Below are 22,719 nucleotides of genomic sequence, written 5' to 3' on the forward strand. Positions count from 1 at the left end.
GTGTAGCCCTCCATTGCGTGTCGATAGCGTCAAGGTATCATAGGAAACCTTAAATATCTGACCTCTGTTGACAAAATAACCAAGCGCTGCTTGCATTTGGCGTGCTATGGTGCGTGGCAGAGGAAGCACTTGAGCAACATAGTTTACTTTGGAGGTTATATAGGTATTGGCTAGTTGCACTTTTTGTATTGCATTTAAATTACGCAAGCTGTGTTGTTTTATGCTTGCTCGTAACGTGGCAAGTAATTTTCTGTAATTAAGAGCGGCTGTGCGGCGGATATTATTCGTATATTCTATTCCAAGGCATTTTAGTTTTTCCACAGTGTTGATACGTCCAGCGGCTCTGATCTCTATGCCCCTACCAAGATTCATAATACCAGATTTATTGCGGTTGAGTTTAGCTCCTGACGCCAGTTCGTAGGTCGCCACAACTTCAAGTACTGTAGCCACCTCGCTTTCGTCAGTCACAAGTACCCCTACATCGTCCGCGTAGGCTTGACATATGATCTTCTGTCCGTGTATATGTAGTCCACGGAGTTGCCGAGTCAGGGATACTAAGAGAGGTTCAAGCGCAATCGCGAAAAGCGTCATGGACATGGGGCAACCTTGTCTTACCGAACTGTGAATATTGATCGGGTGACTGAGTTGTCCGTTGACACTGATTCTTGACGTGCTATTCGTCAGTATGTTTTTCACGGAGGCTATAATTTTCTGTGGGAAGTGCATGGATGTCATACACCGGAACAGGTACGAATGATTAACTTTATCAAAAGCTTTTTCAAAGTCAAGCGACATCAGAGCACAGCGAATGTTGCAGGCTTCCGATATCGCTATAATGTCTCAAAATTGGTTGTGTGGTCGTACCCCTAGACCAACGAGCCTGTTCGTTACGGCTAAGCGCTGCACATGACTGACGCCTCCGTTCTTGGTATCACCATGCAGAGCTGCTGCTCACCCAGCGTTCTCCCTGGCTGTTGCGGTTTGATTGTTTTTATCGATGTCTTCTACTATAGCATCTTCTAGAATCGGACGGAGTTGGTAGCCGATGTCCTTGCTTACGCAGGAAAAATCTGTTGCTACTACGGGTTTCCAGGTAGCACAGCAGCAGAGCCGTCGTTTCCGTGGTGTAGCGGTTATCACGTCTGCTTTACACGCAGAAGGTCCCCGGTTCGATCTTGGGCGGAAGCAAGACCTTTTTAAACCCGTTTTCGGATTCCATTTCCGAGAGAACGTCACGTCTGCGTATGCAGGGATAATAACTGTCGTGTGCTACACGGATATCGCGTCATTTTACTGTCAAATGCTCTTGCTCCCATAGTGCACCGGTATTCAGTAACTCAGAACGCTCGTAGCTCCATTCTGGCCGGCAAAATTTATAATCCATTTCTTCAGGACTACTTCAAGTGCGCTTCATACTGGCTTTCCAGAGCTTACTGCACTCGCCTTGTCACAGCTCTGTTGAAGTGTGAAGGTAACGAAGTGATTGCTTTTGATGACATCATTTGCAATAGCGACTGCGCGAATTGACGGTACCTCGTACGGAAAGCAAGAGTAGCTGATGCTACTGAGGACTCGGCCGCGAGCAATTCCGACGACTTGTTGGGCTCTTATTCGTGATGGCATTCAGACAGGCAACGGTGCTGTCGATTGTTGCATACAAATGAGAAATACCTGCATTGTGCGTTTCCGCAAAGTGATTTTTACGCCAAAGTTGCGATCGTCCTACAAGTTGTGTCAGATGTGGAGCTCAGAGCGTAGCTGTTTCCGTGGTGTAGCGGTTATCACGTCTGCCTAACACGCAGAAGGTCCCCAGTTCGATTCCGGGCGGAAACACTTTTTCGTCGCACTCAACAAGACACTTGCTACAATCTCTACTGTGACCATTTAAATCAATTTCAAACGTCCCACCACCAGGGTGCAGATGGCTCAAATGATACATGAAACTCTTTCAGAATCGGCCACTTGGTTTTTGTGCTTACCTGGAGGGCTGGGAAAATGCGGAACAGCCGCCGGCATGCCGGTAGTTGCCACACGTTTGCACAAAACGCAAGGGCTCGTCCGGGATTTGAACCCGGGACCTCCTGCACCCGAAGCAGGAATCATACCCTTTTTTTTTTTTTTTTTTTTTTTTTTTATGGGCCTCCTTCCTCCCCTACAGCCCGTCCTTCCGCTCGCCATTTGTGCCTTCTTCGGCTAGCTTCTGTGCTATGTTTGTTCCATAAGAGATAGTTGACCAACGAAGTAAATGTGTACAAGTGAATAAAATCCCTTCTTTTGGAGTTGTGGAAAGAAAATAGGTCCGCTACATTCTTCCATCATTGTGCGGTAGCGATTTTTATAGGAGAGCCAGGCGTACTTCAGCCCGCTGGCGTCTCAGGGTTGCGTCAGCAACCTATTAGTGCTGCTACACGAGGGCAAAGTGTAAACGAAATAGCCACCTTGTTGGCGCAAAAGGAATGAGAAACTTAATAGAGAATTTCATAAAAAATAAAAAAAAAAATAAAAAAGAATATCGTTTAATCGTTCTTCAGCTCTGCCGGTAGGACAAAGTTCGGTTCAAGAAATTTGCGTAATTTTCTTTGTATTTCTTTTGTCGTTCGAGCTTTTGAAGTTCTGTCATCAGGTACATCCAATAGTCTTCTGCACTCTTCGTCATAGCCGTTGAGATGTAATGGACTGTCAGTCCTTTGAGCCAGTTGGCTGACCTTCTTTTGGTGTTAGGATATGGCACGTCATCTGGCAGAAGGACGTGTGTCGGTGTAATGGTGTTAGGTGACGTGCGGAGCACACGTGCTAGTTTTTGCCTGAAGAGATTCCACACGTCTTTTACATCGTCACAGACGAAACGATGTTCTTCGGTGTCGACGACATCGCAGCTGGGACAGTTTGGTGTGTGTGCCAGACGTATCGCGCGCAGTTTAGAGTTGGTGGGGATTTTTCTATTGACTGCGAGGTACCACGTCGATCGCACATTGGATGTTAGATGGGGGTCAGATATGTTTTCCCATATGTTTTTCCAGTTATAATGTCGAAACTTGTTTTCTATTCGATTGCGCAATTTTCCTCCCAGCAAGGTGTTGTAAACCTCCTTAACCTGATATATGTCCTTCTCCGGTATTCTATGGCGTACATAGCTGTATTCCACAAGAAAGTGTTTATAGTGGTACAGCTCGTGGGAGATGTGATGCACATCGATTGGTGGATCTCTGCTGACTGGGGTGATTTCACGTAAGAGATGAGCCACTAAGGTCCGCGGTGATCGTTGCCACTGTTTATAAGTTTTGCTAACGTATAGCGCTTGCGCTTTAAGGTAGATGTCTGTTAGGTGTAGCCCTCCATTGCGTGTCGATAGCGTCAAGGTATCATAGGAAACCTTAAATATCTGACCTCTGTTGACAAAATAACCAAGCGCTGCTTGCATTTGGCGTGCTATGGTGCGTGGCAGAGGAAGCACTTGAGCAACATAGTTTACTTTGGAGGTTATATAGGTATTGGCTAGTTGCACTTTTTGTATTGCATTTAAATTACGCAAGCTGTGTTGTTTTATGCTTGCTCGTAACGTGGCAAGTAATTTTCTGTAATTAAGAGCGGCTGTGCGGCGGATATTATTCGTATATTCTATTCCAAGGCATTTTAGTTTTTCCACAGTGTTGATACGTCCAGCGGCTCTGATCTCTATGCCCCTACCAAGATTCATAATACCAGATTTATTGCGGTTGAGTTTAGCTCCTGACGCCAGTTCGTAGGTCGCCACAACTTCAAGTACTGTAGCCACCTCGCTTTCGTCAGTCACAAGTACCCCTACATCGTCCGCGTAGGCTTGACATATGATCTTCTGTCCGTGTATATGTAGTCCACGGAGTTGCCGAGTCAGGGATACTAAGAGAGGTTCAAGCGCAATCGCGAAAAGCGTCATGGACATGGGGCAACCTTGTCTTACCGAACTGTGAATATTGATCGGGTGACTGAGTTGTCCGTTGACACTGATTCTTGACGTGCTATTCGTCAGTATGTTTTTCACGGAGGCTATAATTTTCTGTGGGAAGTGCATGGATGTCATACACCGGAACAGGTACGAATGATTAACTTTATCAAAAGCTTTTTCAAAGTCAAGCGACATCAGAGCACAGCGAATGTTGCAGGCTTCCGATATCGCTATAATGTCTCAAAATTGGTTGTGTGGTCGTACCCCTAGACCAACGAGCCTGTTCGTTACGGCTAAGCGCTGCACATGACTGACGCCTCCGTTCTTGGTATCACCATGCAGAGCTGCTGCTCACCCAGCGTTCTCCCCGGCTGTTGCGGTTTGATTGTTTTTATCGATGTCTTCTACTATAGCATCTTCTAGAATCGGACGGAGTTGGTAGCCGATGCCCTTGCTTACGCAGGAAAAATCTGTTGCTACTACGGGTTTCCAGGTAGCACAGCAGCAGAGCCGTCGTTTCCGTGGTGTAGCGGTTATCACGTCTGCTTTACACGCAGAAGGTCCCCGGTTCGATCTTGGGCGGAAGCAAGACCTTTTTAAACCCGTTTTCGGATTCCATTTCCGAGAGAACGTCACGTCTGCGTATGCAGGGATAATAACTGTCGTGTGCTACACGGATATCGCGTCATTTTACTGTCAAATGCTCTTGCTCCCATAGTGCACCGGTATTCAGTAACTCAGAACGCTCGTAGCTCCATTCTGGCCGGCAAAATTTATAATCCATTTCTTCAGGACTACTTCAAGTGCGCTTCATACTGGCTTTCCAGAGCTTACTGCACTCGCCTTGTCACAGCTCTGTTGAAGTGTGAAGGTAACGAAGTGATTGCTTTTGATGACATCATTTGCAATAGCGACTGCGCGAATTGACGGTACCTCGTACGGAAAGCAAGAGTAGCTGATGCTACTGAGGACTCGGCCGCGAGCAATTCCGACGACTTGTTGGGCTCTTATTCGTGATGGCATTCAGACAGGCAACGGTGCTGTCGATTGTTGCATACAAATGAGAAATACCTGCATTGTGCGTTTCCGCAAAGTGATTTTTACGCCAAAGTTGCGATCGTCCTACAAGTTGTGTCAGATGTGGAGCTCAGAGCGTAGCTGTTTCCGTGGTGTAGCGGTTATCACGTCTGCCTAACACGCAGAAGGTCCCCAGTTCGATTCCGGGCGGAAACACTTTTTCGTCGCACTCAACAAGACACTTGCTACAATCTCTACTGTGACCATTTAAATCAATTTCAAACGTCCCACCACCAGGGTGCAGATGGCTCAAATGATACATGAAACTCTTTCAGAATCGGCCACTTGGTTTTTGTGCTTACCTGGAGGGCTGGGAAAATGCGGAACAGCCGCCGGCATGCCGGTAGTTGCCACACGTTTGCACAAAACGCAAGGGCTCGTCCGGGATTTGAACCCGGGACCTCCTGCACCCGAAGCAGGAATCATACCCTTTTTTTTTTTTTTTTTTTTTTTTTTATGGGCCTCCTTCCTCCCCTACAGCCCGTCCTTCCGCTCGCCATTTGTGCCTTCTTCGGCTAGCTTCTGTGCTATGTTTGTTCCATAAGAGATAGTTGACCAACGAAGTAAATGTGTACAAGTGAATAAAATCCCTTCTTTTGGAGTTGTGGAAAGAAAATAGGTCCGCTACATTCTTCCATCATTGTGCGGTAGCGATTTTTATAGGAGAGCCAGGCGTACTTCAGCCCGCTGGCGTCTCAGGGTTGCGTCAGCAACCTATTAGTGCTGCTACACGAGGGCAAAGTGTAAACGAAATAGCCACCTTGTTGGCGCAAAAGGAATGAGAAACTTAATAGAGAATTTCATAAAAAATAAAAAATAAAATAAAAAAGAATATCGTTTAATCGTTCTTCAGCTCTGCCGGTAGGACAAAGTTCGGTTCAAGAAATTTGCGTAATTTTCTTTGTATTTCTTTTGTCGTTCGAGCTTTTGAAGTTCTGTCATCAGGTACATCCAATAGTCTTCTGCACTCTTCGTCATAGCCGTTGAGATGTAATGGACTGTCAGTCCTTTGAGCCAGTTGGCTGACCTTCTTTTGGTGTTAGGATATGGCACGTCATCTGGCAGAAGGACGTGTGTCGGTGTAATGGTGTTAGGTGACGTGCGGAGCACACGTGCTAGTTTTTGCCTGAAGAGATTCCACACGTCTTTCACATCGTCACAGACGAAACGATGTTCTTCGGTGTCGACGACATCGCAGCTGGGACAGTTTGGTGTGTGTGCCAGACGTATCGCGCGCAGTTTAGAGTTGGTGGGGATTTTTCTATTGACTGCGAGGTACCACGTCGATCGCACATTGGATGTTAGATGGGGGTCAGATATGTTTTCCCATATGTTTTTCCAGTTATAATGTCGAAACTTGTTTTCTATTCGATTGCGCAATTTTCCTCCCAGCAAGGTGTTGTAAACCTCCTTAACCTGATATATGTCCTTCTCCGGTATTCTATGGCGTACATAGCTGTATTCCACAAGAAAGTGTTTATAGTGGTACAGCTCGTGGGAGATGTGATGCACATCGATTGGTGGATCTCTGCTGACTGGGGTGATTTCACGTAAGAGATGAGCCACTAAGGTCCGCGGTGATCGTTGCCACTGTTTATAAGTTTTGCTAACGTATAGCGCTTGCGCTTTAAGGTAGATGTCTGTTAGGTGTAGCCCTCCATTGCGTGTCGATAGCGTCAAGGTATCATAGAAAACCTTAAATATCTGACCTCTGTTGACAAAATAACCAAGCGCTGCTTGCATTTGGCGTGCTATGGTGCGTGGCAGAGGAAGCACTTGAGCAACATAGTTTACTTTGGAGGTTATATAGGTATTGGCTAGTTGCACTTTTTGTATTGCATTTAAATTACGCAAGCTGTGTTGTTTTATGCTTGCTCGTAACGTGGCAAGTAATTTTCTGTAATTAAGAGCGGCTGTGCGGCGGATATTATTCGTATATTCTATTCCAAGGCATTTTAGTTTTTCCACAGTGTTGATACGTCCAGCGGCTCTGATCTCTATGCCCCTACCAAGATTCATAATACCAGATTTATTGCGGTTGAGTTTAGCTCCTGACGCCAGTTCGTAGGTCGCCACAACTTCAAGTACTGTAGCCACCTCGCTTTCGTCAGTCACAAGTACCCCTACATCGTCCGCGTAGGCTTGACATATGATCTTCTGTCCGTGTATATGTAGTCCACGGAGTTGCCGAGTCAGGGATACTAAGAGAGGTTCAAGCGCAATCGCGAAAAGCGTCATGGACATGGGGCAACCTTGTCTTACCGAACTGTGAATATTGATCGGGTGACTGAGTTGTCCGTTGACACTGATTCTTGACGTGCTATTCGTCAGTATGTTTTTCACGGAGGCTATAATTTTCTGTGGGAAGTGCATGGATGTCATACACCGGAACAGGTACGAATGATTAACTTTATCAAAAGCTTTTTCAAAGTCAAGCGACATCAGAGCACAGCGAATGTTGCAGGCTTCCGATATCGCTATAATGTCTCAAAATTGGTTGTGTGGTCGTACCCCTAGACCAACGAGCCTGTTCGTTACGGCTAAGCGCTGCACATGACTGACGCCTCCGTTCTTGGTATCACCATGCAGAGCTGCTGCTCACCCAGCGTTCTCCCTGGCTGTTGCGGTTTGATTGTTTTTATCGATGTCTTCTACTATAGCATCTTCTAGAATCGGACGGAGTTGGTAGCCGATGCCCTTGCTTACGCAGGAAAAATCTGTTGCTACTACGGGTTTCCAGGTAGCACAGCAGCAGAGCCGTCGTTTCCGTGGTGTAGCGGTTATCACGTCTGCTTTACACGCAGAAGGTCCCCGGTTCGATCTTGGGCGGAAGCAAGACCTTTTTAAACCCGTTTTCGGATTCCATTTCCGAGAGAACGTCACGTCTGCGTATGCAGGGATAATAACTGTCGTGTGCTACACGGATATCGCGTCATTTTACTGTCAAATGCTCTTGCTCCCATAGTGCACCGGTATTCAGTAACTCAGAACGCTCGTAGCTCCATTCTGGCCGGCAAAATTTACAATCCATTTCTTCAGGACTACTTCAAGTGCGCTTCATACTGGCTTTCCAGAGCTTACTGCACTCGCCTTGTCACAGCTCTGTTGAAGTGTGAAGGTAACGAAGTGATTGCTTTTGATGACATCATTTGCAATAGCGACTGCGCGAATTGACGGTACCTCGTACGGAAAGCAAGAGTAGCTGATGCTACTGAGGACTCGGCCGCGAGCAATTCCGACGACTTGTTGGGCTCTTATTCGTGATGGCATTCAGACAGGCAACGGTGCTGTCGATTGTTGCATACAAATGAGAAATACCTGCATTGTGCGTTTCCGCAAAGTGATTTTTACGCCAAAGTTGCGATCGTCCTACAAGTTGTGTCAGATGTGGAGCTCAGAGCGTAGCTGTTTCCGTGGTGTAGCGGTTATCACGTCTGCCTAACACGCAGAAGGTCCCCAGTTCGATTCCGGGCGGAAACACTTTTTCGTCGCACTCAACAAGACACTTGCTACAATCTCTACTGTGACCATTTAAATCAATTTCAAACGTCCCACCACCAGGGTGCAGATGGCTCAAATGATACATGAAACTCTTTCAGAATCGGCCACTTGGTTTTTGTGCTTACCTGGAGGGCTGGGAAAATGCGGAACAGCCGCCGGCATGCCGGTAGTTGCCACACGTTTGCACAAAACGCAAGGGCTCGTCCGGGATTTGAACCCGGGACCTCCTGCACCCGAAGCAGGAATCATACCCTTTTTTTTTTTTTTTTTTTTTTTTTATGGGCCTCCTTCCTCCCCTACAGCCCGTCCTTCCGCTCGCCATTTGTGCCTTCTTCGGCTAGCTTCTGTGCTATGTTTGTTCCATAAGAGATAGTTGACCAACGAAGTAAATGTGTACAAGTGAATAAAATCCCTTCTTTTGGAGTTGTGGAAAGAAAATAGGTCCGCTACATTCTTCCATCATTGTGCGGTAGCGATTTTTATAGGAGAGCCAGGCGTACTTCAGCCCGCTGGCGTCTCAGGGTTGCGTCAGCAACCTATTAGTGCTGCTACACGAGGGCAAAGTGTAAACGAAATAGCCACCTTGTTGGCGCAAAAGGAATGAGAAACTTAATAGAGAATTTCATAAAAAATAAAAAATAAAATAAAAAAGAATATCGTTTAATCGTTCTTCAGCTCTGCCGGTAGGACAAAGTTCGGTTCAAGAAATTTGCGTAATTTTCTTTGTATTTCTTTTGTCGTTCGAGCTTTTGAAGTTCTGTCATCAGGTACATCCAATAGTCTTCTGCACTCTTCGTCATAGCCGTTGAGATGTAATGGACTGTCAGTCCTTTGAGCCAGTTGGCTGACCTTCTTTTGGTGTTAGGATATGGCACGTCATCTGGCAGAAGGACGTGTGTCGGTGTAATGGTGTTAGGTGACGTGCGGAGCACACGTGCTAGTTTTTGCCTGAAGAGATTCCACACGTCTTTCACATCGTCACAGACGAAACGATGTTCTTCGGTGTCGACGACATCGCAGCTGGGACAGTTTGGTGTGTGTGCCAGACGTATCGCGCGCAGTTTAGAGTTGGTGGGGATTTTTCTATTGACTGCGAGGTACCACGTCGATCGCACATTGGATGTTAGATGGGGGTCAGATATGTTTTCCCATATGTTTTTCCAGTTATAATGTCGAAACTTGTTTTCTATTCGATTGCGCAATTTTCCTCCCAGCAAGGTGTTGTAAACCTCCTTAACCTGATATATGTCCTTCTCCGGTATTCTATGGCGTACATAGCTGTATTCCACAAGAAAGTGTTTATAGTGGTACAGCTCGTGGGAGATGTGATGCACATCGATTGGTGGATCTCTGCTGACTGGGGTGATTTCACGTAAGAGATGAGCCACTAAGGTCCGCGGTGATCGTTGCCACTGTTTATAAGTTTTGCTAACGTATAGCGCTTGCGCTTTAAGGTAGATGTCTGTTAGGTGTAGCCCTCCATTGCGTGTCGATAGCGTCAAGGTATCATAGAAAACCTTAAATATCTGACCTCTGTTGACAAAATAACCAAGCGCTGCTTGCATTTGGCGTGCTATGGTGCGTGGCAGAGGAAGCACTTGAGCAACATAGTTTACTTTGGAGGTTATATAGGTATTGGCTAGTTGCACTTTTTGTATTGCATTTAAATTACGCAAGCTGTGTTGTTTTATGCTTGCTCGTAACGTGGCAAGTAATTTTCTGTAATTAAGAGCGGCTGTGCGGCGGATATTATTCGTATATTCTATTCCAAGGCATTTTAGTTTTTCCACAGTGTTGATACGTCCAGCGGCTCTGATCTCTATGCCCCTACCAAGATTCATAATACCAGATTTATTGCGGTTGAGTTTAGCTCCTGACGCCAGTTCGTAGGTCGCCACAACTTCAAGTACTGTAGCCACCTCGCTTTCGTCAGTCACAAGTACCCCTACATCGTCCGCGTAGGCTTGACATATGATCTTCTGTCCGTGTATATGTAGTCCACGGAGTTGCCGAGTCAGGGATACTAAGAGAGGTTCAAGCGCAATCGCGAAAAGCGTCATGGACATGGGGCAACCTTGTCTTACCGAACTGTGAATATTGATCGGGTGACTGAGTTGTCCGTTGACACTGATTCTTGACGTGCTATTCGTCAGTATGTTTTTCACGGAGGCTATAATTTTCTGTGGGAAGTGCATGGATGTCATACACCGGAACAGGTACGAATGATTAACTTTATCAAAAGCTTTTTCAAAGTCAAGCGACATCAGAGCACAGCGAATGTTGCAGGCTTCCGATATCGCTATAATGTCTCAAAATTGGTTGTGTGGTCGTACCCCTAGACCAACGAGCCTGTTCGTTACGGCTAAGCGCTGCACATGACTGACGCCTCCGTTCTTGGTATCACCATGCAGAGCTGCTGCTCACCCAGCGTTCTCCCTGGCTGTTGCGGTTTGATTGTTTTTATCGATGTCTTCTACTATAGCATCTTCTAGAATCGGACGGAGTTGGTAGCCGATGCCCTTGCTTACGCAGGAAAAATCTGTTGCTACTACGGGTTTCCAGGTAGCACAGCAGCAGAGCCGTCGTTTCCGTGGTGTAGCGGTTATCACGTCTGCTTTACACGCAGAAGGTCCCCGGTTCGATCTTGGGCGGAAGCAAGACCTTTTTAAACCCGTTTTCGGATTCCATTTCCGAGAGAACGTCACGTCTGCGTATGCAGGGATAATAACTGTCGTGTGCTACACGGATATCGCGTCATTTTACTGTCAAATGCTCTTGCTCCCATAGTGCACCGGTATTCAGTAACTCAGAACGCTCGTAGCTCCATTCTGGCCGGCAAAATTTACAATCCATTTCTTCAGGACTACTTCAAGTGCGCTTCATACTGGCTTTCCAGAGCTTACTGCACTCGCCTTGTCACAGCTCTGTTGAAGTGTGAAGGTAACGAAGTGATTGCTTTTGATGACATCATTTGCAATAGCGACTGCGCGAATTGACGGTACCTCGTACGGAAAGCAAGAGTAGCTGATGCTACTGAGGACTCGGCCGCGAGCAATTCCGACGACTTGTTGGGCTCTTATTCGTGATGGCATTCAGACAGGCAACGGTGCTGTCGATTGTTGCATACAAATGAGAAATACCTGCATTGTGCGTTTCCGCAAAGTGATTTTTACGCCAAAGTTGCGATCGTCCTACAAGTTGTGTCAGATGTGGAGCTCAGAGCGTAGCTGTTTCCGTGGTGTAGCGGTTATCACGTCTGCCTAACACGCAGAAGGTCCCCAGTTCGATTCCGGGCGGAAACACTTTTTCGTCGCACTCAACAAGACACTTGCTACAATCTCTACTGTGACCATTTAAATCAATTTCAAACGTCCCACCACCAGGGTGCAGATGGCTCAAATGATACATGAAACTCTTTCAGAATCGGCCACTTGGTTTTTGTGCTTACCTGGAGGGCTGGGAAAATGCGGAACAGCCGCCGGCATGCCGGTAGTTGCCACACGTTTGCACAAAACGCAAGGGCTCGTCCGGGATTTGAACCCGGGACCTCCTGCACCCGAAGCAGGAATCATACCCTTTTTTTTTTTTTTTTTTTTTTTTTTTTTTTTTTTTTTTTTTTTTTATGGGCCTCCTTCCTCCCCTACAGCCCGTCCTTCCGCTCGCCATTTGTGCCTTCTTCGGCTAGCTTCTGTGCTATGTTTGTTCCATAAGAGATAGTTGACCAACGAAGTAAATGTGTACAAGTGAATAAAATCCCTTCTTTTGGAGTTGTGGAAAGAAAATAGGTCCGCTACATTCTTCCATCATTGTGCGGTAGCGATTTTTATAGGAGAGCCAGGCGTACTTCAGCCCGCTGGCGTCTCAGGGTTGCGTCAGCAACCTATTAGTGCTGCTACACGAGGGCAAAGTGTAAACGAAATAGCCACCTTGTTGGCGCAAAAGGAATGAGAAACTTAATAGAGAATTTCATAAAAAATAAAAAATAAAATAAAAAAGAATATCGTTTAATCGTTCTTCAGCTCTGCCGGTAGGACAAAGTTCGGTTCAAGAAATTTGCGTAATTTTCTTTGTATTTCTTTTGTCGTTCGAGCTTTTGAAGTTCTGTCATCAGGTACATCCAATAGTCTTCTGCACTCTTCGTCATAGCCGTTGAGATGTAATGGACTGTCAGTCCTTTGAGCCAGTTGGCTGACCTTCTTTTGGTGTTAGGATATGGCACGTCATCTGGCAGAAGGACGTGTGTCGGTGTAATGGTGTTAGGTGACGTGCGGAGCACACGTGCTAGTTTTTGCCTGAAGAGATTCCACACGTCTTTCACATCGTCACAGACGAAACGATGTTCTTCGGTGTCGACGACATCGCAGCTGGGACAGTTTGGTGTGTGTGCCAGACGTATCGCGCGCAGTTTAGAGTTGGTGGGGATTTTTCTATTGACTGCGAGGTACCACGTCGATCGCACATTGGATGTTAGATGGGGGTCAGATATGTTTTCCCATATGTTTTTCCAGTTATAATGTCGAAACTTGTTTTCTATTCGATTGCGCAATTTTCCTCCCAGCAAGGTGTTGTAAACCTCCTTAACCTGATATATGTCCTTCTCCGGTATTCTATGGCGTACATAGCTGTATTCCACAAGAAAGTGTTTATAGTGGTACAGCTCGTGGGAGATGTGATGCACATCGATTGGTGGATCTCTGCTGACTGGGGTGATTTCACGTAAGAGATGAGCCACTAAGGTCCGCGGTGATCGTTGCCACTGTTTATAAGTTTTGCTAACGTATAGCGCTTGCGCTTTAAGGTAGATGTCTGTTAGGTGTAGCCCTCCATTGCGTGTCGATAGCGTCAAGGTATCATAGGAAACCTTAAATATCTGACCTCTGTTGACAAAATAACCAAGCGCTGCTTGCATTTGGCGTGCTATGGTGCGTGGCAGAGGAAGCACTTGAGCAACATAGTTTACTTTGGAGGTTATATAGGTATTGGCTAGTTGCACTTTTTGTATTGCATTTAAATTACGCAAGCTGTGTTGTTTTATGCTTGCTCGTAACGTGGCAAGTAATTTTCTGTAATTAAGAGCGGCTGTGCGGCGGATATTATTCGTATATTCTATTCCAAGGCATTTTAGTTTTTCCACAGTGTTGATACGTCCAGCGGCTCTGATCTCTATGCCCCTACCAAGATTCATAATACCAGATTTATTGCGGTTGAGTTTAGCTCCTGACGCCAGTTCGTAGGTCGCCACAACTTCAAGTACTGTAGCCACCTCGCTTTCGTCAGTCACAAGTACCCCTACATCGTCCGCGTAGGCTTGACATATGATCTTCTGTCCGTGTATATGTAGTCCACGGAGTTGCCGAGTCAGGGATACTAAGAGAGGTTCAAGCGCAATCGCGAAAAGCGTCATGGACATGGGGCAACCTTGTCTTACCGAACTGTGAATATTGATCGGGTGACTGAGTTGTCCGTTGACACTGATTCTTGACGTGCTATTCGTCAGTATGTTTTTCACGGAGGCTATAATTTTCTGTGGGAAGTGCATGGATGTCATACACCGGAACAGGTACGAATGATTAACTTTATCAAAAGCTTTTTCAAAGTCAAGCGACATCAGAGCACAGCGAATGTTGCAGGCTTCCGATATCGCTATAATGTCTCAAAATTGGTTGTGTGGTCGTACCCCTAGACCAACGAGCCTGTTCGTTACGGCTAAGCGCTGCACATGACTGACGCCTCCGTTCTTGGTATCACCATGCAGAGCTGCTGCTCACCCAGCGTTCTCCCTGGCTGTTGCGGTTTGATTGTTTTTATCGATGTCTTCTACTATAGCATCTTCTAGAATCGGACGGAGTTGGTAGCCGATGCCCTTGCTTACGCAGGAAAAATCTGTTGCTACTACGGGTTTCCAGGTAGCACAGCAGCAGAGCCGTCGTTTCCGTGGTGTAGCGGTTATCACGTCTGCTTTACACGCAGAAGGTCCCCGGTTCGATCTTGGGCGGAAGCAAGACCTTTTTAAACCCGTTTTCGGATTCCATTTCCGAGAGAACGTCACGTCTGCGTATGCAGGGATAATAACTGTCGTGTGCTACACGGATATCGCGTCATTTTACTGTCAAATGCTCTTGCTCCCATAGTGCACCGGTATTCAGTAACTCAGAACGCTCGTAGCTCCATTCTGGCCGGCAAAATTTATAATCCATTTCTTCAGGACTACTTCAAGTGCGCTTCATACTGGCTTTCCAGAGCTTACTGCACTCGCCTTGTCACAGCTCTGTTGAAGTGTGAAGGTAACGAAGTGATTGCTTTTGATGACATCATTTGCAATAGCGACTGCGCGAATTGACGGTACCTCGTACGGAAAGCAAGAGTAGCTGATGCTACTGAGGACTCGGCCGCGAGCAATTCCGACGACTTGTTGGGCTCTTATTCGTGATGGCATTCAGACAGGCAACGGTGCTGTCGATTGTTGCATACAAATGAGAAATACCTGCATTGTGCGTTTCCGCAAAGTGATTTTTACGCCAAAGTTGCGATCGTCCTACAAGTTGTGTCAGATGTGGAGCTCAGAGCGTAGCTGTTTCCGTGGTGTAGCGGTTATCACGTCTGCCTAACACGCAGAAGGTCCCCAGTTCGATTCCGGGCGGAAACACTTTTTCGTCGCACTCAACAAGACACTTGCTACAATCTCTACTGTGACCATTTAAATCAATTTCAAACGTCCCACCACCAGGGTGCAGATGGCTCAAATGATACATGAAACTCTTTCAGAATCGGCCACTTGGTTTTTGTGCTTACCTGGAGGGCTGGGAAAATGCGGAACAGCCGCCGGCATGCCGGTAGTTGCCACACGTTTGCACAAAACGCAAGGGCTCGTCCGGGATTTGAACCCGGGACCTCCTGCACCCGAAGCAGGAATCATACCTTTTTTTTTTTTTTTTTTTTTTTTTATGGGCCTCCTTCCTCCCCTACAGCCCGTCCTTCCGCTCGCCATTTGTGCCTTCTTCGGCTAGCTTCTGTGCTATGTTTGTTCCATAAGAGATAGTTGACCAACGAAGTAAATGTGTACAAGTGAATAAAATCCCTTCTTTTGGAGTTGTGGAAAGAAAATAGGTCCGCTACATTCTTCCATCATTGTGCGGTAGCGATTTTTATAGGAGAGCCAGGCGTACTTCAGCCCGCTGGCGTCTCAGGGTTGCGTCAGCAACCTATTAGTGCTGCTACACGAGGGCAAAGTGTAAACGAAATAGCCACCTTGTTGGCGCAAAAGGAATGAGAAACTTAATAGAGAATTTCATAAAAAATAAAAAAAAAATAAAAAAGAATATCGTTTAATCGTTCTTCAGCTCTGCCGGTAGGACAAAGTTCGGTTCAAGAAATTTGCGTAATTTTCTTTGTATTTCTTTTGTCGTTCGAGCTTTTGAAGTTCTATCATCAGGTACATCCAATAGTCTTCTGCACTCTTCGTCATAGCCGTTGAGATGTAATGGACTGTCAGTCCTTTGAGCCAGTTGGCTGACCTTCTTTTGGTGTTAGGATATGGCACGTCATCTGGCAGAAGGACGTGTGTCGGTGTAATGGTGTTAGGTGACGTGCGGAGCACACGTGCTAGTTTTTGCCTGAAGAGATTCCACACGTCTTTCACATCGTCACAGACGAAACGATGTTCTTCGGTGTCGACGACATCGCAGCTGGGACAGTTTGGTGTGTGTGCCAGACGTATCGCGCGCAGTTTAGAGTTGGTGGGGATTTTTCTATTGACTGCGAGGTACCACGTCGATCGCACATTGGATGTTAGATGGGGGTCAGATATGTTTTCCCATATGTTTTTCCAGTTATAATGTCGAAACTTGTTTTCTATTCGATTGCGCAATTTTCCTCCCAGCAAGGTGTTGTAAACCTCCTTAACCTGATATATGTCCTTCTCCGGTATTCTATGGCGTACATAGCTGTATTCCACAAGAAAGTGTTTATAGTGGTACAGCTCGTGGGAGATGTGATGCACATCGATTGGTGGATCTCTGCTGACTGGGGTGATTTCACGTAAGAGATGAGCCACTAAGGTTCGCGGTGATCGTTGCCACTGTTTATAAGTTTTGCTAACGTATAGCGCTTGCGCTTTAAGGTAGATGTCTGTTAGGTGTAGCCCTCCATTGCGTGTCGATAGCGTCAAGGTATCATAGGAAACCTTAAATATCTGACCTCTGTTGACAAAATAACCAAGCGCTGCTTGCATTTGGCGTGCTATGGTGCGTGGCAGAGGAAGCACTTGAGCAACATAGTTTACTTTGGTGGTTATATAGGTATTGGCTAGTTGCACTTTTTGTATTGCATTTAAATTACGCAAGCTGTGTTGTTTTATGCTTGCTCGTAACGTGGCAAGTAATTTTCTGTAATTAAGAGCGGCTGTGCGGCGGATATTATTCGTATATTCTATTCCAAGGCATTTTAGTTTTTCCACAGTGTTGATACGTCCAGCGGCTCTGATCTCTATGCCCCTACCAAGATTCATAATACCAGATTTATTGCGGTTGAGTTTAGCTCCTGACGCCAGTTCGTAGGTCGCCACAACTTCAAGTACTGTAGCCACCTCGCTTTCGTCAGTCACAAGTACCCCTACATCGTCCGCGTAGGCTTGACATATGATCTTCTGTCCGTGTATATGTAGTCCACGGAGTTGCCGAGTCAGGGATACTAAGAGAGGTTCAAGCGCAATCGCGAAAAGCGTCATGGACATGGGGCAACCTTGTCTTACCGAACTGTGAATATTGATCGGGTGACTGAGTTGTCCGCTGACACTGATTCTTGACGTGCTATTCGTCAGTATGTTTTTCACGGAGGCTATAATTTTCTGTGGGAAGTGCATGGATGTCATACACCGGAACAGGTACGAATGATTAACTTTATCAAAAGCTTTTTCAAAGTCAAGCGACATCAGAGCACAGCGAATGTTGCAGGCTTCCGATATCGCTATAATGTCTCAAAATTGGTTGTGTGGTCGTACCCCTAGACCAACGAGCCTGTTCGTTACGGCTAAGCGCTGCACATGACTGACGCCTCCGTTCTTGGTATCACCATGCAGAGCTGCTGCTCACCCAGCGTTCTCCCTGGCTGTTGCGGTTTGATTGTTTTTATCGATGTCTTCTACTATAGCATCTTCTAGAATCGGACGGAGTTGGTAGCCGATGCCCTTGCTTACGCAGGAAAAATCTGTTGCTACTACGGGTTTCCAGGTAGCACAGCAGCAGAGCCGTCGTTTCCGTGGTGTAGCGGTTATCACGTCTGCTTTACACGCAGAAGGTCCCCGGTTCGATCTTGGGCGGAAGCAAGACCTTTTTAAACCCGTTTTCGGATTCCATTTCCGAGAGAACGTCACGTCTGCGTATGCAGGGATAATAACTGTCGTGTGCTACACGGATATCGCGTCATTTTACTGTCAAATGCTCTTGCTCCCATAGTGCACCGGTATTCAGTAACTCAGAACGCTCGTAGCTCCATTCTGGCCGGCAAAATTTATAATCCATTTCTTCAGGACTACTTCAAGTGCGCTTCATACTGGCTTTCCAGAGCTTACTGCACTCGCCTTGTCACAGCTCTGTTGAAGTGTGAAGGTAACGAAGTGATTGCTTTTGATGACATCATTTGCAATAGCGACTGCGCGAATTGACGGTACCTCGTACGGAAAGCAAGAGTAGCTGATGCTACTGAGGACTCGGCCGCGAGCAATTCCGACGACTTGTTGGGCTCTTATTCGTGATGGCATTCAGACAGGCAACGGTGCTGTCGATTGTTGCATACAAATGAGAAATACCTGCATTGTGCGTTTCCGCAAAGTGATTTTTACGCCAAAGTTGCGATCGTCCTACAAGTTGTGTCAGATGTGGAGCTCAGAGCGTAGCTGTTTCCGTGGTGTAGCGGTTATCACGTCTGCCTAACACGCAGAAGGTCCCCAGTTCGATTCCGGGCGGAAACACTTTTTCGTCGCACTCAACAAGACACTTGCTACAATCTCTACTGTGACCATTTAAATCAATTTCAAACGTCCCACCACCAGGGTGCAGATGGCTCAAATGATACATGAAACTCTTTCAGAATCGGCCACTTGGTTTTTGTGCTTACCTGGAGGGCTGGGAAAATGCGGAACAGCCGCCGGCATGCCGGTAGTTGCCACACGTTTGCACAAAACGCAAGGGCTCGTCCGGGATTTGAACCCGGGACCTCCTGCACCCGAAGCAGGAATCATACCCTTTTTTTTTTTTTTTTTTTTTTTTTTATGGGCCTCCTTCCTCCCCTACAGCCCGTCCTTCCGCTCGCCATTTGTGCCTTCTTCGGCTAGCTTCTGTGCTATGTTTGTTCCATAAGAGATAGTTGACCAACGAAGTAAATGTGTACAAGTGAATAAAATCCCTTCTTTTGGAGTTGTGGAAAGAAAATAGGTCCGCTACATTCTTCCATCATTGTGCGGTAGCGATTTTTATAGGAGAGCCAGGCGTACTTCAGCCCGCTGGCGTCTCAGGGTTGCGTCAGCAACCTATTAGTGCTGCTACACGAGGGCAAAGTGTAAACGAAATAGCCACCTTGTTGGCGCAAAAGGAATGAGAAACTTAATAGAGAATTTCATAAAAAATAAAAAAAAAACAAAAAAGAATATCGTTTAATCGTTCTTCAGCTCTGCCGGTAGGACAAAGTTCGGTTCAAGAAATTTGCGTAATTTTCTTTGTATTTCTTTTGTCGTTCGAGCTTTTGAAGTTCTGTCATCAGGTACATCCAATAGTCTTCTGCACTCTTCGTCATAGCCGTTGAGATGTAATGGACTGTCAGTCCTTTGAGCCAGTTGGCTGACCTTCTTTTGGTGTTAGGATATGGCACGTCATCTGGCAGAAGGACGTGTGTCGGTGTAATGGTGTTAGGTGACGTGCGGAGCACACGTGCTAGTTTTTGCCTGAAGAGATTCCACACGTCTTTCACATCGTCACAGACGAAACGATGTTCTTCGGTGTCGACGACATCGCAGCTGGGACAGTTTGGTGTGTGTGCCAGACGTATCGCGCGCAGTTTAGAGTTGGTGGGGATTTTTCTATTGACTGCGAGGTACCACGTCGATCGCACATTGGATGTTAGATGGGGGTCAGATATGTTTTCCCATATGTTTTTCCAGTTATAATGTCGAAACTTGTTTTCTATTCGATTGCGCAATTTTCCTCCCAGCAAGGTGTTGTAAACCTCCTTAACCTGATATATGTCCTTCTCCGGTATTCTATGGCGTACATAGCTGTATTCCACAAGAAAGTGTTTATAGTGGTACAGCTCGTGGGAGATGTGATGCACATCGATTGGTGGATCTCTGCTGACTGGGGTGATTTCACGTAAGAGATGAGCCACTAAGGTCCGCGGTGATCGTTGCCACTGTTTATAAGTTTTGCTAACGTATAGCGCTTGCGCTTTAAGGTAGATGTCTGTTAGGTGTAGCCCTCCATTGCGTGTCGATAGCGTCAAGGTATCATAGGAAACCTTAAATATCTGACCTCTGTTGACAAAATAACCAAGCGCTGCTTGCATTTGGCGTGCTATGGTGCGTGGCAGAGGAAGCACTTGAGCAACATAGTTTACTTTGGAGGTTATATAGGTATTGGCTAGTTGCACTTTTTGTATTGCATTTAAATTACGCAAGCTGTGTTGTTTTATGCTTGCTCGTAACGTGGCAAGTAATTTTCTGTAATTAAGAGCGGCTGTGCGGCGGATATTATTCGTATATTCTATTCCAAGGCATTTTAGTTTTTCCACAGTGTTGATACGTCCAGCGGCTCTGATCTCTATGCCCCTACCAAGATTCATAATACCAGATTTATTGCGGTTGAGTTTAGCTCCTGACGCCAGTTCGTAGGTCGCCACAACTTCAAGTACTGTAGCCACCTCGCTTTCGTCAGTCACAAGTACCCCTACATCGTCCGCGTAGGCTTGACATATGATCTTCTGTCCGTGTATATGTAGTCCACGGAGTTGCCGAGTCAGGGATACTAAGAGAGGTTCAAGCGCAATCGCGAAAAGCGTCATGGACATGGGGCAACCTTGTCTTACCGAACTGTGAATATTGATCGGGTGACTGAGTTGTCCGTTGACACTGATTCTTGACGTGCTATTCGTCAGTATGTTTTTCACGGAGGCTATAATTTTCTGTGGGAAGTGCATGGATGTCATACACCGGAACAGGTACGAATGATTAACTTTATCAAAAGCTTTTTCAAAGTCAAGCGACATCAGAGCACAGCGAATGTTGCAGGCTTCCGATATCGCTATAATGTCTCAAAATTGGTTGTGTGGTCGTACCCCTAGACCAACGAGCCTGTTCGTTACGGCTAAGCGCTGCACATGACTGACGCCTCCGTTCTTGGTATCACCATGCAGAGCTGCTGCTCACCCAGCGTTCTCCCTGGCTGTTGCGGTTTGATTGTTTTTATCGATGTCTTCTACTATAGCATCTTCTAGAATCGGACGGAGTTGGTAGCCGATGCCCTTGCTTACGCAGGAAAAATCTGTTGCTACTACGGGTTTCCAGGTAGCACAGCAGCAGAGCCGTCGTTTCCGTGGTGTAGCGGTTATCACGTCTGCTTTACACGCAGAAGGTCCCCGGTTCGATCTTGGGCGGAAGCAAGACCTTTTTAAACCCGTTTTCGGATTCCATTTCCGAGAGAACGTCACGTCTGCGTATGCAGGGATAATAACTGTCGTGTGCTACACGGATATCGCGTCATTTTACTGTCAAATGCTCTTGCTCCCATAGTGCACCGGTATTCAGTAACTCAGAACGCTCGTAGCTCCATTCTGGCCGGCAAAATTTATAATCCATTTCTTCAGGACTACTTCAAGTGCGCTTCATACTGGCTTTCCAGAGCTTACTGCACTCGCCTTGTCACAGCTCTGTTGAAGTGTGAAGGTAACGAAGTGATTGCTTTTGATGACATCATTTGCAATAGCGACTGCGCGAATTGACGGTACCTCGTACGGAAAGCAAGAGTAGCTGATGCTACTGAGGACTCGGCCGCGAGCAATTCCGACGACTTGTTGGGCTCTTATTCGTGATGGCATTCAGACAGGCAACGGTGCTGTCGATTGTTGCATACAAATGAGAAATACCTGCATTGTGCGTTTCCGCAAAGTGATTTTTACGCCAAAGTTGCGATCGTCCTACAAGTTGTGTCAGATGTGGAGCTCAGAGCGTAGCTGTTTCCGTGGTGTAGCGGTTATCACGTCTGCCTAACACGCAGAAGGTCCCCAGTTCGATTCCGGGCGGAAACACTTTTTCGTCGCACTCAACAAGACACTTGCTACAATCTCTACTGTGACCATTTAAATCAATTTCAAACGTCCCACCACCAGGGTGCAGATGGCTCAAATGATACATGAAACTCTTTCAGAATCGGCCACTTGGTTTTTGTGCTTACCTGGAGGGCTGGGAAAATGCGGAACAGCCGCCGGCATGCCGGTAGTTGCCACACGTTTGCACAAAACGCAAGGGCTCGTCCGGGATTTGAACCCGGGACCTCCTGCACCCGAAGCAGGAATCATACCCTTTTTTTTTTTTTTTTTTTTTTTATGGGCCTCCTTCCTCCCCTACAGCCCGTCCTTCCGCTCGCCATTTGTGCCTTCTTCGGCTAGCTTCTGTGCTATGTTTGTTCCATAAGAGATAGTTGACCAACGAAGTAAATGTGTACATGTGAATAAAATCCCTTCTTTTGGAGTTGTGGAAAGAAAATAGGTCCGCTACATTCTTCCATCATTGTGCGGTAGCGATTTTTATAGGAGAGCCAGGCGTACTTCAGCCCGCTGGCGTCTCAGGGTTGCGTCAGCAACCTATTAGTGCTGCTACACGAGGGCAAAGTGTAAACGAAATAGCCACCTTGTTGGCGCAAAAGGAATGAGAAACTTAATAGAGAATTTCATAAAAAATAAAAAAAAATAAAAAAGAATATCGTTTAATCGTTCTTCAGCTCTGCCGGTAGGACAAAGTTCGGTTCAAGAAATTTGCGTAATTTTCTTTGTATTTCTTTTGTCGTTCGAGCTTTTGAAGTTCTGTCATCAGGTACATCCAATAGTCTTCTGCACTCTTCGTCATAGCCGTTGAGATGTAATGGACTGTCAGTCCTTTGAGCCAGTTGGCTGACCTTCTTTTGGTGTTAGGATATGGCACGTCATCTGGCAGAAGGACGTGTGTCGGTGTAATG

The 22,719-nt window shown here is 46.4% G+C and overlaps 14 non-coding genes across 14 annotated transcripts; all 14 read left to right on the plus strand.

The window, feature by feature from the left end:
* The first annotated feature begins 1,115 nt into the window (after nucleotides 1-1,115).
* On the plus strand, nucleotides 1,116-1,188 carry Trnav-uac (transfer RNA valine (anticodon UAC)). Its single transcript has one exon. It is a non-coding gene; the product is annotated as a tRNA-Val (tRNA).
* Nucleotides 1,189-1,760: 572 nt separating this feature from the next.
* On the plus strand, nucleotides 1,761-1,833 carry Trnav-aac (transfer RNA valine (anticodon AAC)). Its single transcript has one exon. It is a non-coding gene; the product is annotated as a tRNA-Val (tRNA).
* Nucleotides 1,834-4,440: 2,607 nt separating this feature from the next.
* Nucleotides 4,441-4,513, plus strand: Trnav-uac (transfer RNA valine (anticodon UAC)). Its single transcript has one exon. It is a non-coding gene; the product is annotated as a tRNA-Val (tRNA).
* Nucleotides 4,514-5,085: 572 nt separating this feature from the next.
* On the plus strand, nucleotides 5,086-5,158 carry Trnav-aac (transfer RNA valine (anticodon AAC)). Its single transcript has one exon. It is a non-coding gene; the product is annotated as a tRNA-Val (tRNA).
* Nucleotides 5,159-7,764: 2,606 nt separating this feature from the next.
* Nucleotides 7,765-7,837, plus strand: Trnav-uac (transfer RNA valine (anticodon UAC)). Its single transcript has one exon. It is a non-coding gene; the product is annotated as a tRNA-Val (tRNA).
* Nucleotides 7,838-8,409: 572 nt separating this feature from the next.
* Nucleotides 8,410-8,482, plus strand: Trnav-aac (transfer RNA valine (anticodon AAC)). Its single transcript has one exon. It is a non-coding gene; the product is annotated as a tRNA-Val (tRNA).
* A 2,605-nt stretch (nucleotides 8,483-11,087) lies between these two features.
* On the plus strand, nucleotides 11,088-11,160 carry Trnav-uac (transfer RNA valine (anticodon UAC)). The gene has a single exon. It is a non-coding gene; the product is annotated as a tRNA-Val (tRNA).
* A 572-nt stretch (nucleotides 11,161-11,732) lies between these two features.
* Nucleotides 11,733-11,805, plus strand: Trnav-aac (transfer RNA valine (anticodon AAC)). Its single transcript has one exon. It is a non-coding gene; the product is annotated as a tRNA-Val (tRNA).
* A 2,626-nt stretch (nucleotides 11,806-14,431) lies between these two features.
* On the plus strand, nucleotides 14,432-14,504 carry Trnav-uac (transfer RNA valine (anticodon UAC)). The gene has a single exon. It is a non-coding gene; the product is annotated as a tRNA-Val (tRNA).
* Nucleotides 14,505-15,076: 572 nt separating this feature from the next.
* On the plus strand, nucleotides 15,077-15,149 carry Trnav-aac (transfer RNA valine (anticodon AAC)). The gene has a single exon. It is a non-coding gene; the product is annotated as a tRNA-Val (tRNA).
* A 2,603-nt stretch (nucleotides 15,150-17,752) lies between these two features.
* Trnav-uac (transfer RNA valine (anticodon UAC)) lies at nucleotides 17,753-17,825 on the plus strand. Its single transcript has one exon. It is a non-coding gene; the product is annotated as a tRNA-Val (tRNA).
* Nucleotides 17,826-18,397: 572 nt separating this feature from the next.
* Nucleotides 18,398-18,470, plus strand: Trnav-aac (transfer RNA valine (anticodon AAC)). The gene has a single exon. It is a non-coding gene; the product is annotated as a tRNA-Val (tRNA).
* Nucleotides 18,471-21,075: 2,605 nt separating this feature from the next.
* Trnav-uac (transfer RNA valine (anticodon UAC)) lies at nucleotides 21,076-21,148 on the plus strand. The gene has a single exon. It is a non-coding gene; the product is annotated as a tRNA-Val (tRNA).
* Nucleotides 21,149-21,720: 572 nt separating this feature from the next.
* On the plus strand, nucleotides 21,721-21,793 carry Trnav-aac (transfer RNA valine (anticodon AAC)). Its single transcript has one exon. It is a non-coding gene; the product is annotated as a tRNA-Val (tRNA).
* The last annotated feature ends 926 nt before the right edge of the window (nucleotides 21,794-22,719 follow it).

This window comes from Schistocerca nitens, chromosome 2 (assembly GCF_023898315.1).
Source record: "Schistocerca nitens isolate TAMUIC-IGC-003100 chromosome 2, iqSchNite1.1, whole genome shotgun sequence".
In the NCBI taxonomy this organism is placed as follows: Eukaryota; Metazoa; Arthropoda; class Insecta; order Orthoptera; family Acrididae; genus Schistocerca; species Schistocerca nitens.